Genomic DNA, 7,585 nt, shown 5'->3' on the forward strand with positions numbered 1-7,585 from the left:
TTATAGAATTTATATAATGTATGCTACTACACTGCCCAATATGTAGAAGATATATAATAAATGCTATTTTCATATCATCAACATTATCCTTATAATAACCACTGTCAACCTGAAATTTCACTGGAAACATTTGGTTCCAACTGTAGATCTAACACAAACTTGATCATCTTGAGCAGATTTACTCCCATTTTGTGGTTTCATCATAAATTATTAATAGTTTTATCTGGATTGCAGATTTTTTTTCCATTTCAATTTTTATCCTTTTTCTCAACTATGTTATCTGATTTTTACATTGATTACACATTAGTTCATTACTTACATAAAACAAGAACTGATACCATGTATTATATCACCAAGCATGCAGGCACCTGTGTATTTATAACTGCAATCATAAGCAATAGTGAGATAATTATATAATTCTGAGGAACTGAAAAAAGAAGACAGCATCTAAAGAGATTCAGAAGTTACATGAGATACAGATGATAAATGCAGATTATGAAACATCTCATGAGTCACAAATTCCTTCTATACCTTCAGACTTAGCTGGAGTTGGAAGGGAGGCCACTTGTCTCTAAGTTTCCCACTGTTACATCTCCAGTGTTCAGAACAAAACATACTGAGGCACAGCTGGTGCTTAAACACTTTTGTTGCATGAATGGGCAAAATGTGTGCTGGTATTCCAAGTCAGTTAGCGGCTCAGTTTATGCAGTAAAATTGGACTGGAGAATGAGACTTGGGTCAAGATGTTTAACCCAGGTCTTCTGATCCTAATTCCACTTCCTTTAAATCTTAGAGTCCAATAATCCCTAACAACTGTGTGGATAAATAAATGGAACTGAAAAAGAAGAAGGTAGTCCTGACTGGCTCACACATTCAATAAAGGTGAAAGAGGTTATACAGGATAGTAGAATCAAGGCACCTGGCTTAAGCCTCTTGACCTAAGCCTTGTACTCCAATCCAATTTCCCCTGTAGTAGGGATTATCAGGCACATGTACAGTAATTAATACATTGTTCCTTTGTTCCCCATTAGACTACTGTTCTTTAACAGATTGGCTTCTTTGAAAGGAAGCCACGAGTTATGGAAGGCCTTGAATTCCAACAGGTATTATAAAAGCACCAAAGATAGGAATCCACATTAGGGGCAAAATAATTAACCATAAAGAATCTCTGGAGTGTGTTAGCACAGAGTTTTAAAAAGTGGGCAGATGTAATCAGGTAAAGAGAAAAGTAAAGATTTTTCTGCCAAAAGTCACCCTGACAAAGTAAGAGACAAAACATCATGTGAACAGGGAAAAAACAAGCAAGTCTAGAATGCTAAAGAGTAATTTACAAAACAGAGAAACCTAAGAAATAAAACCAGTGAGGCTGACACAGTTCACATCATGAAAAGATTTAAATGTCAAATGAATGTGCTTAGCCTTCTCTGTGAACAATGAAAAATCATTAAAGAAATGTAAAGAGAGAGAATACCAGTGGTTAGGTGGGAGAGGGGAGAGAAAGCTGAAAACAGGGATATCATTTTGGAGACTATAACAGTCAAAGGCCAGAGATGACCAAACTTGGGTATCAAGATGTGCTGCATCAATACATATTGAATCACATTTTGAAAAATTTGAAGTACCATTCCTTGAAACTTTTGAATTTAATCTAAAGGGTAAATGAAAAGACAGGATTCTAAACAATATTTAGAATCATGCTGAATGTGGCTTCTCTAAGTTTATTGGACTACATTGTCATCAGGAGCATAGAGACTAAGAATTAGAGAAATTCTGGACTTTGGACTTTCTGCTTGACCAGAAACTAGGAATTTCACTGAAATGGAGTAACATACCACAGTGCCAAGACAAATCACTGAAAAGAGAGAAGAGATATCCCATGCAACCCTGAAGGAATCCAATAGTTGCTCTTCCACACTTTCATCAAATGACACAATATGATGGTTCAATTTGTGGCATAATGATGGCATCCTGTGACTTCCATTTATTCTTGTGTTCCTTGGTATGAGATCTGAAATGTCTGTAGACAAATATCGACATGCTGAGGATCAATTTAAAAGCAGGTATTTCATACGCTTTAGGAATAGAAACAAGAAAGAATCAGTATAATTTTCTAGATTTGACTTGATAGATCTGAATGCAAATCTCAGTGTAATTATTTATTTGGTCATAGCCAAAATTATGTAAAACTTCTGGTATGCCTCTGAAGATCACAATCAATCTCCATTTCTTTTTTTCCCATGTATAGGTCTGGATCTGTTTGTGAGTTTGTTTTGTTTTATTTTATTGTGCCTTGTTCCAGACAAGAGTTGAGTCTATTATCCTAGAAGCAGTCTAAACTTCAACATCCTTAGGAATAACTTATTGTTTAAAAAGTGGCTTAAAGTTAAACATTACGGGACATGTGGGTGGCTCTGTCAGTTAAGTGTCTGCCTTCAGCTTGGGTCATGATCCTAGGGTCCTGGGATCAAGTCCTGCATGGGGCTTCCTGCTCAACAGGGAACCTGCTTCTCCCTCTGCCTGCTGCTCTTCCAGCTTTTGCTCTCTCTCTCTCCATCTCTCTCTGACAGATAAATAAATAAAATCTTTAAAAAAATTAAACATTAATAAATAGTTCGATTTATGAAAGTTAATTTGTGGTTTTGAAATAAAACTATTAGAGTAAATCAACTGAATTTTTAAATTAAAATTTCATAACAAGTATATCATTTACATTTCAGAGTTTACCACAACAAGGCAAAGACTTGAGAAAATAATATAATTTCCTAGAGATAATGTAGACTAGAAATAAGTTTCTGATAGAACAAGAAATTAGAAGCCTAGAATTTATTGAAATTTTTACTAATTGCTAAATTTAGAGTCTATATTTCTAAAATGAGTAGAACACTTCACATAATTATTTTATGCAAGATTCACAATCTCTAAAATTTCTAGTATCTTCAAAATGCTTTAAGCATTTGACTGCAAAATGCTTTAAAAACAATACATAGGGGCGCCTGGGTGGCTCAGTGGGTTAAGCTGCTGCCTTCAGCTCAGGTCATGATCTCAGGGTCCTGGGATCGAGTCCCGCATCGGGCTCTCTGCTCCGCAGGGAGTCTGCTTCCTCCTCTCTCTCCCTCTGCCTGTCTCTCTGCCTACCTGTGATCTCTCTCTGTCAAATAAATAAATAAAATCTTTAAAAAAAAAAAAAAAACAAAACAATACAAAATTGTTTTAAGATACACATAAGATGGTTCCAAGCTATTCATTGAAGACTGACTAAAAACTCTCAAAATAATAAACATTTCATTCATTAAACAATCCATTTCTGTTAGAAATACATATACAATATTTTCTGCATTTCCACCTTCCTCTAATTCATCATTGTGAATCTTCATGGAATTTTTAATGGTCTGTAATCCTTTATTACTTATTTCATATTTCCTGGAAATCATAATCTTCACCAACAGTTTTGTTTCTAACTGGAGGAGGCATGCAACATATTTTCTTCATGGAGAAATAGAAATGACTCAAACACTGAGAACTAAGCTGTGGGAGGGATTCTGGTTACCTGTGATTTTTTTTTTTTTTTTAACCTGTGATAGCAGTGTAATGGGATATGGTTTTCTTCCAAAATCTTAGTCAAAAAGATCATATAACTTAATTGCTCAAGATTGTATGGCACTTTTCTTCTGATACAAATGTGAAATCACAAACATCACAGCAAAGTATCACCTAATTATAGCATCCAACATAAAATTACATTGTACACTGATGCTCTCATGAAATGTAAGAATCCCACTCCCCATCTTGTAGCAATGTTTGTAATTACCTTTAGATTCTTTCTTTCTTTTTTTTTTTTTAAAGATTTTATTTATTTATTTGACAGACAAAGATCACAAGTAGGCAGAGAGGCAGGCAGAGAGAGAGAGGAGGAAGCAGGCTCTCTGCCAAGAAGAGAGCCTGATGCAGGGCTCGATCCCAGGACCCTGGGACTATGACTTGAGCCAAAGGCAGAGGATTTAATCCACTGAACAACCCAGGTGCCCCCCTTTAGATTATTTCTTTAAAAAAAAAAAAAAAGACAAGAAATCATTTCTACACAAAGCTAACAAGCAAAATATCTGTGTTTATCTTGGAAAGCATAAATTTATAAATAGCAACTGTGTATGATTTAAGTGATCAACAATCAATCATTCATGTTTATTGAACATCTATTATGTGTAAATCATTGTTTCATAGCTGTGATGGGAGAACCTTGACCAATCAATAATTCAACTATGAAAAACAAGCCCAGAGTTGTACTGATTCTTTCTAGTTTTCTATACCTTAGATTTATATTCATGCTATTAAACTGACCCTGGCATTATGAGATTTAATTAATCCATTAATTCTAAAATTACAATAAGATTTATATGTTAGAAAATATTGGCTAAAGATGCATCCACAGTTTTTCATTCATAATCTAATCTTAAACGTACCCTTATATGTCACAGTTAACTGATGCCCTGATCTTTCAGAGACAAGACACACTAGCAGTTGCTGACTCCCCTCAACTGATTTAGTCATCCTAGGTTTAAGAATATCACGGTTCCCACCTCTCTATGAACCATGATTCTTACTACACTTAATTCCTTGATTCCTCTCAGGTTATTCATAAACATTTTATCTACTGCAGAGTAGCTTTTAGCTTAGCTGGATTAATTTACACATGGTCTGTACAAGTTCTTCTAAGATCACTCATGTGGCTTGACTCAACCACACTGTTTACCAAGCACTATAAAAGAAAAAGAAGCCTGTTTATTTGCTTGTTTGTAAATCAAAACCTCAAACTATGGGATTAGCACCCAACTGATCATTCCCAAATGTCTTATACTTGGCTCAGAATATTCCTATAATGTGTATTTATACCCTTGAGTTGGATATGGCTTATAATTAATCCATTATAAAGAGGAACTTCTGGACCATGAACCATGAGATCTTTATATTCCTATCTACCTATCCTATGCAGTGAAAGCTAGAAGAACAGGGTAGGGACACAAGTCATCATCTAAGAAGAATATATATCTGTAAGATTTATTGTAGCGGCTGTGATCTGAACAAGGTGTCTTCAGTCTACCCCAGTTCCTGTTCTCACTGCTTACAGGAGATCATCAGAAGAATAGAGCTGTGTGCTATGGGTATTGCAATGGGGAGAGAGAGTGGGTTATTTCCTCCTTGGTTCAGCCTAAATATTATTAGCTCAGTTGACAATGTTACCTAAAAGGACAAAGTTTTACATAGGATTTTTCTTTGGCTTTTTCATATTGTCTATCTCCATTAATCCCCTATCCTTATCCTCAGAAGATGGCCTATTTCTCTGAGATAATAAAAACAATCAGAAACCTTCCATAGTCTCTCACTACCAAGTCAATCCACTCATTTGCATCCAAATGCATATACTCTAACTTTCAAACTTTTATGGCTAAACTGTTTTTGACCCTACTTAATGCTAATACCTTCATCTATGTATTAGATCCTATCCCTTTCACCTTCACAAGGACATTATTCCAGAAATTTTCCTCTTTCTCCTACACCATCATTTTTTTTTTTCTCTTTTGTTTTTTTCCCCCCTCAGAACAAAATGTGTTATTTCTCCATTTAAAAACAAACAAAAAATATGGTCAACTAATATTTTACAGGGGAAACAAGAATACTCATTGGAGAAAATAATTAGCAACTATCTTCTGGATATGACACCTAGTGTACTTTTTATCATAATTATGAAATTTTTAAAATTAAAATATAATGTATTATTTGTTTCAGGGGTATAGACCTGTGATTCCTCAGTCTTACAGAACACCCAGAGCTCACCAAAACACATACCCTCCCCAATGTCCATCACCCAGACACCCCATCCTCCTGTCCCCCCTCCTCCAGAGACCTAAAACACAAGCAACAAAATAAAAAAATAAACAAGTAAGACTACATTGAACTAAAAGCCTTCTGCACAGCAAAAGAAATAATCAACAAAATTAACAGATAGCCTGAGGAAAGGTAAAATGTTACTTGCAAACTATATATATCTGATAAGGAATTAATATCCAAAATATATGAAAAATTCATATCACTAAATAGCAAAAGTAATGATAATAATAATCCAATTAAAAATGGCACAGGACATGGATAGACATTTTCCCCAAGAAGACATATAAATGACCAACCGTTGTATGAAAAGGTGCTTAACATCACTAATCATAAGGGATATGCAAATCAAAACAACAATGACATATCACCTCATGCGTGTTAGAAGAGTTAACACCAAAAAAAGATACGAGATAACAAATGCTGGCAAGGATATGGAGAAAAGAAAATTCTTGTGTACTGTTGGTGGGATTACAGATTGAAACCACTATGGAAACAGGATGGAGGTTCCTCATAAAATTAAAAATAAGAACACCTTATGATCCATCAATTTCACTTCTGGGAATATATCCAAAAGAAAGGAAAACAAGATGTCAAAGAGATTTTGCATCCCCATCCCCATCTTCATAGTATCAGTATTTATAATAGCCAAGATTAGAAACAACCCAAGTGTTCACTAACAGATAAGCAGATAAGAAAATGTAGTATATTCACACACACACACACACACACACACACACACACATATACACACACACGGGAATATTATTTAGTCATAAAAAAGAAAGAAATCCTGCAAAAACATGGACATCTTTACTTGGCCATTTAATATAAATTACAACTATAATTATAATAAAACTAAATCATCACTGTTTCAACAAAACTTGCTCTTATTTAATGTTTCCTTCATTGCAGTGAATGATAATTCCATATTTTCAGCTGTTCAAGCCAAAAAAACTTTCCACTTCTATCACTGACATCCCATAGCCAATCCTTCTGCAAATCTTGGTAGTTCCATCCTTCAAAATATATGTCATACCTAACCTTTATAACTATTTCTACTGCTACCATTCTGAACCAAAACATAAATATCTCCCATCTAAGATTATTAGAATATTCACTTAATTAGTTTCCTTGTTTCCACCATGGCCCACTAAAGTCTATTCTCAGTACAAAGGCCAGACTAATGCTTTTAGAGTAGAAATTAGATCACCTGGCTTCTGGAACACTGAACTGTACTGGTTTTCTCCTAATTTAGTGTTTCTTCCCTCACAATATTCTTTACTCATTCTGCTCTTTCTCCCAAACTCTGAATGTTGGTGTGACACAGAGCTCAGTGCTTGGTTTTCTTCTTTTCTCTCTATCCTCAATTAGTGATCTCATCCAATTTCATCCACAAATATCATCTATACTGAAACAACTCCCAAATTCATATCTCCAGTTTGGCTACATAAATCCAACTGTCTGCCTGGTTCTTCTAGCTGGATATCAAATAGAAAACTCAAATTCATTATTACTGAAACTAAATGCGTTCCACTGTGTCTTTCCCATCACAGTCAATATCAACTTCATTCTTCCAACTGCTCAGCCCAAAAATTTAGAAACACATTTAACATCTCAATTTTTTTTCCACTTATATCCCCAAATTAGCAGTAACAGCATAACCTAAAACATGTAAAAAATGCAAATTCTTAAGCCTATCCAG

This window comes from Neovison vison, chromosome 1, assembly GCF_020171115.1.
Source record: "Neovison vison isolate M4711 chromosome 1, ASM_NN_V1, whole genome shotgun sequence".
NCBI lineage: Eukaryota > Metazoa > Chordata > Mammalia > Carnivora > Mustelidae > Neogale > Neogale vison.